The sequence below is a fragment of the Myxine glutinosa genome, chromosome 5, assembly GCF_964187855.1.
Source record: "Myxine glutinosa chromosome 5, kmMyxGlut1.1, whole genome shotgun sequence".
In the NCBI taxonomy this organism is placed as follows: Eukaryota; Metazoa; Chordata; class Myxini; order Myxiniformes; family Myxinidae; genus Myxine; species Myxine glutinosa.
The window spans coordinates 19,928,924-19,941,571 of record NC_136265.1 but is presented as its reverse complement, the minus strand read 5'-3'; the positions used below and the strand labels follow the sequence as shown (position 1 = coordinate 19,941,571).

At 44.8% G+C, this 12,648-nt stretch overlaps 1 protein-coding gene across 1 annotated transcript in view; it reads right to left on the bottom strand.

Moving 5' to 3' along the window:
• Positions 1 to 12,648, bottom strand: part of LOC144888213 (uncharacterized) — a 45,504-nt gene extending 32,856 nt beyond the window's left edge. The window contains exons 1-2 of the mRNA XM_078777660.1: positions 12,556 to 12,648; positions 10,487 to 10,919 (exon numbers count right to left, since the gene is read on the bottom strand). The gene's annotated coding sequence lies outside the window, so the exon portion shown is untranslated. The remainder of the gene's footprint in view (positions 1 to 10,486; positions 10,920 to 12,555) is intronic.

Below are 12,648 nucleotides of genomic sequence, written 5' to 3'. Positions count from 1 at the left end.
ATGTGCTTTTTCTGGTCTTCATCAATGATCTCTCCGACGCAACTTCCGGTCCCTCGAGCGACGAGGCTTGCTTCGATCTCTCCACGGCATCAAAGTTTGAGTGTTTTCCCGTTCGTGTCTGTCAAATTTCCGCTGGGTATTTGTTGTGCATGTGTTATTGTGTGTTTCTATTTGGTTTTGGTTTTGTAGTTGTTGCAAATTTGTGTGTAATTAGTCGTTTTTTTTTTTTGTTCACGCCTCATGCGCGGCCTGGTCTCTCTGGGCTCCCTCCCCCCCGTCAGTGTTTTGTGAATATGGGTTCTTTCCTTCATCGTATTTGCTTGTTTCTTTCATTTTCTTTTCTCCCCCCTACCTCTCACGAATATCTTACCCTTTGTCCAGCGTTTTGAAAACAGAACAAACAAATAAACAAGCAAAAAAAAAAAATTCTATATTAATTCTTTCTCTCCTCCCGGACACGTGCTTGTTCGCTCTCCTCCTCGTCTCGACTTGTGCCCCGCCCCCTATATCTCGTTTTTCTTCCACCTCTGCTCCTGCTTTCTCAAATCCACGTTCTCACTTAGAGACTTTTCCCATATTGTTTTTTCATGGTTTTGTTTAAATATGTTTAAACCGCAGCCGTGATGCTGACCGACCGACCCCCCCCCCCCCCCCCCCAGAATTTCCATGTTTTAAACGTTTCCCAGTGTGTACCCTGGATTAGAATAGATACACCGTATCCCTGCGTGTCGTAAGAGACGACTAAGAGGGTTGGCGTCAGGAAGGGCATCCGACCATAAAAACATTGCCTCAAAAAGAGAACCATGACAATAACAACTACATATGGGCAGGGTACAGCCCAAAGTGGAGATCGGTTTCTGAGGTTTGGGACATGGAATGTAGGGACAATGACAGGGAGATCAGGAGAAGTGGTGGAAGTATTGGTCAGAAGAAGAGTGGACATATGTTGTGTGCAAGAGACGAGATGGAAGGGAAGTGGTGTGAGAATGGTGAAAGGTAGGCAGGGACAGAAATTCAGGTTTATGTGGCAAGGGTGCCCGGAGGGCGTGAATGGCATTGGTGTCCTGTTTTCTGATGAGTTTGTAGACAGTGTGGTGAGTGTGACTAGAGTGAGTGATAGGTTGATGATGGTGAAAATGATGATTGGAAAGCTCTTGGTGAACGTCATCTCGGTATATGCTCCGCAGGTTGGTCGGAGTGATGAAGAGAAGGACAAGTTCTGGTGTGCGATAGAGAAGCTGATGGAAAACGTGAAAGATGAGGAAGTTGTTGTGGTAGGAGGAGACCTAAATGGACATATGGGAAGGAGTATGGATGGTTTTTAGGGAGTTCATGGGGGTTACGGATATGGTGTGAGAAATGGAGAAGGTGAAAGGATTTTGGAGTTTGCTGATGGAGCTGATTTGTTATACTCAGTTCCAGAAAGAGGATAATAAGCTTGTTACATACACGTCAGGTGGATCGACGACAACCGTTGACGACCTGATGGTGCGTAGGCAAGCTAGGGGGCACCTCCGGGACACAAAGGTGATCCCGGGGGAGGAGGCTGTTTCACAGCACCACTTGGTTGTCTGCGACATAAGGGTGAAAGGTGTGAGGAGAGCTCGGCGGGTGAAGTACCAACTGAGAATGAAGGTGTGGAGGTGTGGAGGTTGAAAGAGGTGACAGTAAGGAGGGCATTAAAAGAGAGGCTGAGTAGGGTCGAGGATGATGTGGTTGAGCTTTAAAGTGGTTGGATGTCAATGAAAGCTCGTCTGTTGGGAGCCGTTGGTGAGGTATGTGGATGGACAAATGGACCACCGAGGCACTCAGAAACATGGTGGTGAGATGATTAAGTTGGAAAGAGGATTGACGAGAAGAGGAAGAAGTTCAAGGAGTGGCAGAAGGCGAAGGGTACGGGAGCAGCAACAACAGAGCATGAAAGTTATAAGGCAGCCAGGAATGTTGCAAAAAGAGAGGTAGCAAAGGCGCAGGAGGCATGTAGGAAAATGTTCGGAGAACGCTTGGATTTGGAAGAGGGTCAGAAAGCAGTATTTAGGATTGCAAAGCAGATAGCGAAAGAGAGGTGTGATGTGATGGGGGTGAGTTGCTTGAAGGATGAAGTGGGACAAATCGTTGTCGACCCAGATGGAATTAAAGGAAGATGGAAAAGATATATGGAAATGCTGTTGAATACAGAGAATGAATGGGATGGCAACATAGAGAGTAACCCAGTTTTAGGACCGGCAGAGAAGATAACTGAGAAGGAAGCTGAGGAAGCGACAAAAGCAATGGAGGGTAGAAAAGCGGGAGGGCCGACGGGAGTTGTGTGAGATATGTTGAAGGCAGCAGGAAGTTGGGGTGTGAAGAGAATGACAGAGATCTGTAATCTGGTGGTGAAAGATGGCCGCATTCCAGTGGATTGGGAACCGAGTACCCTCATCCCTCTATACAAGGGGAAAGGGGACCCTCTGGTGTGGCTCGTACCGAGCGATAAAGTTATTGGAGCATGGAATGAAGGTATTGGAAAGGGTGTTGGAGAGGAGGATAAGAAAGAAAGTGAAGATCGACGAAATGCAGTTTTGATTCATGCCAGGAAGAGGAACGACAGACGTGATTTTCATTGTGAGGCAGTTGCAGGAGAAGTACATGGAGAAGAGGAAGAAGTTGTTTCTTGAGTTTGTTGATCTGGAGAAAGCATTCGATAGGGTTCCACGCAAAGTATTGACATGGGCATTGAGGAAGTTAGGAGTGGAGGAATGGTTGATCAGAGTAGTGATGGCAATGTACAAAAGAGCGCGCACAGCTGAAAGGACGAAGAATGGGAACAGTGGTGAGTTTGAGGTGAAGGTGGGAGTGCATCAGGGGTCGGTACTAAGTCCACGACTATTTGTAGCTGTGATGGAAGTGCTGGCTCAGAACGTAAAGGAGGGTTTACCATGGGAGTTGTTGTATGCAGATGATCTGGTGTTGATTGCGGAAAGTATGGATGAACTGAAGGAGAAGATGAACAAGTGGAAGGAATGTATGGAGACAAAAGGTCTGAAGGTGAATATCGGAAAGACGAAGGTGATGGCAAGTGGTAAAGCATGTGGTAAGGTGGAAAGAACTGGGAAGTGGCCCTGTGCTGTGTGTCGGAAGGGTGTCGGAGTGAACTCCATTCAATGTACAATGTGCGCTGAGTGGGTTCATCAAAAATGTAGTGGTCTGAGAGGGTCATTAACCAGTGTGGCAGCTACATTCAAATGTAAGGTGTGCACAGAGGGAGCTACAGATGGAGCAAATGTTGAGTTGGATCTTGGAGACGGCGTGAAGCTGGAAGGTGTGAAAACATTTTGCTACCTCCGAGACATGCTGAATGGAGAAGGTGGATCAGACTCGGCAACGGTTGCTAGAGTAAGATGTGCATGGAAGAAGTTTCGGGAACTGAGTGGCGTGCTGATGATGAGGGGAGTGTCGTTGAAGCTGAAGGGAAAGGTGTATGCTGCATGTGTGAGAATTGTTATGATTTATGGGAGCGAGACTTGGGTAATGAACGTAGAGCAGCAACGAAGGTTGGAAAGGGTGGAAATGCGATTGGTTCGACGGATGTGCGGAGTATCGTTGAGAGAGAGGAAGACAAATGATGAATTGCGAAAGATGATGGGAATAGAGCCTGTGATTGATGCTGTGAAGAGGAACAGGTTGAGATGGTTTGGTCACGTGTTGAGGAAGGATGAAAGTGACTGGTTGAGAAGAGTGATGGAAATGAATGTAGAAGGAAGTAGAGGACGGGGAAGACCGAGAAAGACTTGGCTAAAGATGGTGGAAGAAGAAATGCGGGCAAGGGGTTTAACAAGGAGAGATGCAGAAAATAGGGCAAAATGGAGAAGATTGTCATGGGGACCGCAAGGCTAACCCCCGCTCTAGTAGGGAAAATGGCCTTTAAAATGCATGTTGTTGTTGTTGTATCAATGATCTCTCCGACTCTCTTGAAAATCCTCTCTATCTCTTTGCTGATGACTCCACTCTCTTCCACTCCAATCCTCATCCCTCAGATCGGCCGTCTGCGGCCTCCCCAATCTCTGCAGACCTGGACAAAATCACAGACTGGGCAAACAAGTGGAACATGCCTTTCAATCCTGACAAATCGCACACTCTTACAATGTCTCTCCGAAAAGACCGACTGGACAACCCTCCCATCCACTTTCTGAATAATCCTCTCCGAGAAGTTCTGTCACTCAAGCTTTTGGGTCTCACTATCTGCCATGATCTTTCCTGGGAAAACCACATTTCAAATCTGGCCTCCAAAGCCAGCCGCCGACTGGGCATCCTCCGTCGTGCGAAGTCCTTCCTTGGCACACCTGAGCTCCTCACCACATACAAGGCTTTCATCCACAGCTCAATGGAATACTGCTCTCCCCTCTGGGCTGGTGCTCCTGCCTCACACCAAGCTCGTCTTCACGCTGTTGAAACCAAAGCGTTCAGAATCATTGGAATCTCCCGCGATGAAGCGACCTCCGAGGGCCTTTCATTTACTCACTGCAGGCAGGATGGTGGTCTTTCTGTCTTCTACCGACTCCTCTCTGGCCTTGCTCCCCCAGCTCTCTCTGGGCTCTGTCCCCCAAATATTCCGACAGGTCGCTCAAGATCTGCCTGCAACCCTCTTGTGGTTAAACTGCCAAAATCAAGACTCTCTGCTCACCTTCTCTCCTTCATTCCTCTTTTCTCCTGCCTCTGGAACAAACTCCCTCACTCTCTTCAATCCCACTCCTCCCTCCAGGTCTTTGAAACAGCTGTTCACCACCAACTCTCATCTTCCCCCATCCAAAACCTTGATCTTTTCTACCCCCGCTAATTTCACCCCAAATCCACTTTTTTGAAATACCAACTTCTTTCCTGGAAGTCCTTGGTGTCCTGGTGTTTATACTTCTCCCACCCCTCCCCCCACCCCCCCTTCCCACGCCGCCTCCCCCCCAAGCCCTCTCCCACCCACACATTCCCGATGTCTCTGCTCTCAAATGTTGTGTTTATGTGCTTCCCCTTCTCTCCCCATCTTGTCTACCGCTCCCCTTTTTATATACTTTGCTTGTTTGTCTGTTTGGTTTGTTTGTGTGATAAATGTTAGCTCTTTCACGAGCCTCGATTCTGTGTGCAAAAAAAGAAGAAAAAAAAAGAAAAGAAAAAAGATGTTCGGTGGCTGGTGAAAACCTTGCCAGTCGGCCTGAGTGAAATGCTAGACATCAGTGATGAGGAGGCTCTCTGAATATGGCCCAGAGATGTCCACTTTAACAAGCATATGATCATATGAACTGATTGGAGAAGAAGAACAGCAGACATTTGCAGAGAAGTTAGTCATAACCAAGTCAAGAAGAGATACCGTTAACTGAGATCCGGGTCGGGAAATTGACAGATGTCAGTCCAAATGAGTCGCGGGATTTTCTGCCATTCTTCTCTGCAGATCCTCTCAAGCTCTGTCACGTTGGATGGGGACCGTTGGTGGACAGCCATTTTCAGGTCTCTTCAGAGATGTTCGATTGGGTTCAAGTCAAGGCTCTGGCTGGGCCACTCAATGACCTTCACAGAGTTGTCCCGAAGCCACTTCTGCGTTGTCTTGGCTGTGTGCTTCGGGTCATTGTCCTGTTGGAAGGTGAACCTTCGGCCCAGTCTGAGGTCCTGAGCGCTCTGTTTCAGGTTTTCATTAAGGATATCTCTGTACTTTGCTCCGTTCATTGTTCCCTCAACCCTGACCAGTCCCCCAGTCCCTGCTGCTGAAAAACACCCCCACAGCATGATGCTGCCACCACCATGCTTCACCGTTGGGATGGTATTGGGCAGGTGATGAGCAGTGCCTGGTTCCTCCAGACATGATGCTTAGCATTGAGGCCAAACAGTTCAATCTTGGTTTCATCAGACCACAGAATCTTGTTTCTCACAGTTTGAGAGTCCTTTCGGTGCTTTTTTGCAAACTCCAAGCGGGCTTTCATGTGTCTTTCACTGAGGAGAGGCTTCCGTCTGGCCACTCTGCCATAAAGCCCAGATCGGTGGAGTGTTGCAGTGATGGTTGTCCTTCTGGAAGTTTCTCCCATCTCCACACAGGATCTCTGGAGCTCAGCCAGAGTGACCATCGGGTTCTTGGTCACCTCTCTTACCAAGGCCCTTCTCCCCCGATTGCTCAGTTTGGCCGGGCGGCCAGCTCGAGGAAGAGTCCTCGTTGTTCCCAACTTCTTCCATTTAAGAATTATGGAGGCCACTGTGCTCTTAGGAACCTTCAATGCAGCAGAATTTTTTTTGGAGGCTTCCCCAGATCTGTGCCTCGACACAATCCTGTCTCTGAGCTCTGCAGGCAGTTCCTTCGACCTCATGGCTTGGTTTTTGCTCTGATATGCATTGTCAGCTATGAGACCGTATATAGACAGGTGTGTGCCTTTCCAAATCATGTCCAATCAATTGAATTTACCACAGGTTGACTCCAATCAAGGTGTAGAAACATCTCAAAGATGATCAAGAGAAATGGGAGGCACCTGAGCTAAATTTCAAGTGTCATCACAAAGGGTCTGAATACTTATGTCAATGTGATATTTCAGTTTTTTCTTTTTAATAAATTTGCAAAACTTTCTAAAATCCTGTTTTCTCTTTGTGATTCTGAGGTATTGAGTGTAGATTTATGAGGGAAAAAAATGAATTTAAACGATTTCAGCATAAGGCTGCAACATAACAAAATGTGAAAAAGTGAAGGGGTCTGAATAGTTTCTGAATGCAATGCACGTCCGCCAGGCTGAACAGTTTATGTTTTGTGTCCCACTGATAGGCTGGATCTGGATTCGGACATGAACGAAAATCCAATCGGTTTGTTCTTGTCACCAAAACAACTCATCCCCCAAGTTTTGCCATGACTCATCCACAACTTTTTAAAATATCATGTTTAAAATATTTTCAAATATCGCTTTTCACCTGATCTCTCAAGAGTGAAGAATCACTTAAAAAGAATATATTTCTCTTATCCGAAACCATATTCAGATCTTCACCCAAATCGAATCGATTCGTCCTTGTCACACACCCAACCTGTCCACCAAGTTTAGTCCAAATCCGTCCATAACATTTTGAGATATCGTGCTGTATATCGGTTTTGGCCCCATCTTCAAATGGTGAAGAATCACTTTTAAAATTCTACAAGCCGGATCCGGATTCGGATCTCCCCAAAATCTAATCATTTCATCCTTGTCACATAACGCTACCTCTCTGTCAAATGTCGTCCAAATCCGTCCACAATTTTTTCAGATATCTTGTTCAGACAAACAAACAATCATTCGCAGAGTGAAAAATGAATCATATGAGCGAAAAATCAATCATAGAGCGACACTTCGCAAAAGATAAAGTATCCGGCTCTCTACTCTCAAGACTGAACTCTCAAACCTGTCACCTTCCTCCAAATCCTGCAGTCGTCTGGTCAAATCTGTTTCTGGTGTTTGTTCCCCTTCTATTCCTCAAGGCAGTGTTCTGGGCCCTGTGCTTTTTCTGATCTGAATTAATGATCTTTCCGATGCTCTGGAAAATCCTCTCGCATGTCGTTCAATCTTGACAAATCTCACACCCTCACCATGTCTCTCCGAAAGCACCGTCTGGAAAACCCTCCATATACTTTCTCAAGAATCCTCTCCACAACAAAAACAACTGTTGGAGAAGATTGTCATGGGGCTCGAAAGGCTAACCCCTACTACAGCAGGGAAAATGGCCTTAAAATGCCTGTTGTGTGTGCATGTCTCTAATAATACAATATAATAAAATGGAATGGCATTCAGTGGAGTATCTTTTTGACCTCAAAAATAATTGGTGGTTGAATTCAGTGACCTGATATGTGAATAGACTTCAAATTTTACGTTAATTCGGATGAAAATTGAAAATTTTAGAAATCTGGCCTATTTTGACATTTTGGCCGACACCGATTTCAAAAATAGTTGGTGGTTGAATTCAGCAAGCTGACATGAAAATGCCATGCAAATTCAAGTAAATCAGATGAAAATTGAAGATTTTAGAGGTTTGTAAAGGTTGTTGACCTTTGCCTGATGTTGACCTTGAAAATAGATGGAGGTTGAATTCAGTCAGCTGATGTGCATATCCCATTCAAATTTCAAGTCAATCAGATGACAATTGAGGACTTTAGAAATTTGAAAAAAAGTGGTTGATCTTTGGCCTTTGTTGACTTTTGACCTTCGACCTCAAAAATAAATCGGTTTCTGTTAGAGCACCAACTCTACCATTTGGTGAAGTTTCGTGAAGAACGATTTAAAATTGTGTCTGTTTGTTTCTTGTCAAAAAAACATTTTTTGACAAGTATGTTGATCACTCCGGTTTGTGTGTTTGTACGTGAGCGGACAGACAAACACACAAACCGGAGTGATCAATATACTTGTCAAAAAATGTTTGTTTGACAAGAAACAAACAGAGACAGGGGTGAAAACATAACCTCCGTACACCTTTGGTTGCAGAGGTAAAAAAAAATAAAAAAAATAATCAGAACACAAGTCAGGAGACGACGATGGTTCACGAGCGAGCGGTATTCTTTGGTTTATTTCGAAAATTCGGTTCGATTCCGACAACTTTGAAAATTTGACCTTTGTGACCTTCAAATGTCAAAACGAAGGTCAATGACATTGAAATGATAGAAAACAAGCATTCTGAGTATTGCGCTGCAATACACGTCCCCTCCCGGCAGTCTGTCGTCTGTTGGGGAAATTACCAAGGGTTATTTACCCACAGGTTCTGAATCGTTCCCAATCGCTAATTAGCTCAGGACGGGCTCACCTGTGATTCGCACTTGGGACTTCGATTTATACACCTTGCAGACAGGTCACCTGTAGCACGAGAAAATACGTTGTTGATAAAGAACCTTTCGAGTCGCTAAATATCAATAATTTATTATATTTTCCGGTTCACGATCAATGATCGATGTGTATACAGTCACTTGAAAAAGTAAGTACACCCCATGTAAAGTTTTGACTTTTTCAACATATTTCAACATACAGCTATTTGATCTTAATTTCAACACTATTGATAGATAAAGGTGATATTGAAGCGCGGTGCTACGCGCGCTACTTGCTTACCAAGGAGGAAGCGGACAACGTGGTAAATCAAAAGTCTTTATTGAAAGAGCCCTACTGTAGCACTGAGGAGCTCGGGGCTGCGAGCCCCATGTATATCCCGAGGCCACGCCTACCCCACGGGCGTGGCCGACGCCCACTTGGTGCGCGGAATGATGCCATCACGCCAGTGAGCTTTCGTGTCCGCCACACGCGCCCCCCCCCAGAATTCCCGCGCACCTGGAGCACCACCTTTAGATGCTTTTTATAGTCAGTCTGTTAGTCCATCACGCAAAGAACAGTTTACCGGACTTTTTTTTCTAAATGCTTAATGCTAATGATTTCAAACTTAGCACATGGTTTCCTCATGATAAGTTACAGATCAAGTTCGAACTTCACGACGAACTTCACGACGACTGACAGACTGACTGACGGCGTGCAAAGCTATCGTCCCCTTCGGTGTACACCGGTTGGGGACTAATAATGTATAATCAGTTATGAGGTTAGCTAGCCACACAATACCGAAAATTTGGTTAGATTCCGACAACTTTGAAAATGTGACCTTTGTGACTTTCAAAGGTCAAAGGTCGAAGATTCTGAAATTTGTTGGAAAACTTGTATTTCATGATGTATGTGATAATATAAGATCATGTACGACATTTCACCCTATCAGGAAGCGAACAATGTAATAAAACCATCAAAAATCCACTTTCCTAGAATTTGTGACCTTGTGACAAAAATGAAAAATCGAGCTAGAATGCGGCTGGACACGTGACATTGGCCTAACCAAATACCAAAACCCCTGTCAGATTCCACCAACTCCCTCGGAGAAGATGTAGCTTGAACTCGATTACCCCCTAAAAAGACGACTTTTTCGGGCGTTGCTCCGCCCACAATGGGCGCAATACGCCCACTCCAGGCAGGACACAACTAGATCATGATATCAACCTCCCACCAAAGTTTCATCAAGATCGGATGATATCATCGGGTAGTTATGCTGCGGACAGACAGACAGACACACAGACACACACACACACACCCATGGCGAATATAGTGGTCACTCTGTTTGATAACTCGTGAACCAATAAAGGTTACTTCTTGACATGCTGCGTTACATTTAAACTAGAATGACACTCTTCGACATCACGACATCGACCGATATGCATCTGCCCATATTATTACATCATTATAATACTTGTACGAAGTTTGCTACAAATCAATTCAGCTGTTCTCAAGTAATCACATTTTTACCTGACATGACCTCTGTTCTTTGACCTGAGGACTCCAAAATCTAATCAGTTAATCCTTACATCATTATGCATGTCTGTAACAAGTTTAAATTGGATCACTTTCGCCATTCTCAAGTTACACTTTACAGACATATTACAGACTTTGACTTGACTTGACCTTTGACTTGGTCGACGGAGGCATAAAAATACGTCACCTACCAGATTTGGGTGTTGATGCATCATCCTGAAATTGGAGACTGCAGAAATCACCGAGCCCGATTCGACAGAAACCAGAATCGTGGTCCAGCTGCACATTTTGGGATGCGAAAATCTTTTCACAGAAACTGGAAAGTTCCCGAATAACATTCTCCAAGTTGACGAAAATGCTTCCCAAAAGAGAAGAACCTGCAATCTGGACATCTTGCGGCTTCGAAAAAGAATTCATAAATTTACAGAAGTCAGCATACATTGCAAATTGAAATTTCTCTTTGGCGAGAGAGAGGAGCTCGTCCCGCAATGGATCCGACTCAGTACAAGCTCGAATAACCTTCTGATTCTCAATTCCAAGCTTATCGATCACTGCTTGGGCTGTTTCTGCTCTCAGTCCTTGTGATTGGAGCCATTCCAAGAAGCTCTCCATTTCACCAATGACCTGCCAGGGATACAAAGCTCATGTTAATCACAGAAAGGTTATACATGTTATTTTCTTTGCACAGTTTGGAATGTTTTGCGAGTCATTATCTTATCCAATTTGATCACATATCCAGTGAAACAGTAAACGTATCCAGCTTGTTCACCACAAATATTGATTTGGGATAACGTTATCCTGATGAGCCCATAATAAGGGCGCAAGCTGGATCGGCCAATCTAATTCCAGGTATTTGTGACCAAAAATATCCGTCTTCAAAGACCTGAGTACCACATGGATGCTCTCCCAATCTGAAGTTGATGTGTTGGTATAATTTACGAAAACGACATCAGCATCATGTCGCGTTCAGGGTCAGAGTAGTTCCTCTTGTTTAATACACATGGACATATAAAACATGTTTTTTATTTTCCTCTCACTGCAATTGTCTCACACACGTTCCAAAGCGTCTCCACTTTCCTGGAAGTTGAACTTTTCAGGTTCAACACGCATAATCCTGTCATCCCAGAAACTAGGTTTGTGCTTGGATGGGAGACGTCTACATCGAAGGCTGGGTGTTGTACGCTTCGCACGGCAGAGACAGATACAGACCGGCACGCCAGAGACAGACACAGACCGGCACGCCAGAGACAGACACAGACCGGCACGCCAGAGACAGACACAGACCGGCATGGCAGAGACAGACACAGACCGGCACGCCAGAGACAGACACAGACCGGCACGCCAGAGACAGACACAGACCGGCACGCCAGAGACAGACACAGACCGGCATGGCAGAGACAGACACAGACCGGCACGCCAGAGACAAACACAGACCGGCATGGCAGAGAGAGACACAGACACAGACACAGACCGGCACGGCAGAGACAGACACAGACCGGCACGGCAGAGACAGACACAGACACAGACCGGCACGCCAGAGACAAACACAGACACGGACTCGCAGTTCTGGAATTCCAGATTAATTTCCTTGAGTCCAATTTAAGCAAGGATAGAATCTCAGTGGGAAGATAAACCAGGAATGTTACATTTTAGAGTTTAGACCCACAGGATTTTTTTGATATTTCGAGATTACGAATCAGGTTTTCCATCGACATTTAGGTTGTGAACGTTAAATATCCACCAGAAGAGGGAAAGTAGATAATTGTACATCGTTACGGTACATCGTACATACATAATTGTACATCGTTACGGTACATCGTACATACATATTTGTACATCGTTACGGTACATCGTACATACATAATTGTACATCGTTACGGTACATCGTACATACAAAATTGTACATCGTACCCTTGTTAATGTTACAGTTACACCTCCTCATTTACAGGTCACATTGGATATACAAGATAATTATAAACACTTTGTGACTGATTTGTAGTTAAAATGAAGAAAGAGGTTTAATCATCGTTGTGGGAAGTTTCGTGATGACGTGAAATAAAACAATGTGGTGAATGAAACAAAACGAGTGAAAAACACCTCATTAAATGAACAATCAAATACCTCATCGCACATTCAATATAAACTCGTTTAACTTTCCTTCTTTCTCGTCATCAACGAACAGGAAATTATTTTATCTTTAAATGAACGTTTCACAGATATTTCTCAGTATTATGAATAAAATGACAACCTCAGAACAAACCTCTTTCGATCAGACCACGTGAACCTTCGTCACAGGAAGGTCCAGTCCGAGGTTGAGAAGATCAACCGGAAGTTCTTTCACTTCTTTGTCCTT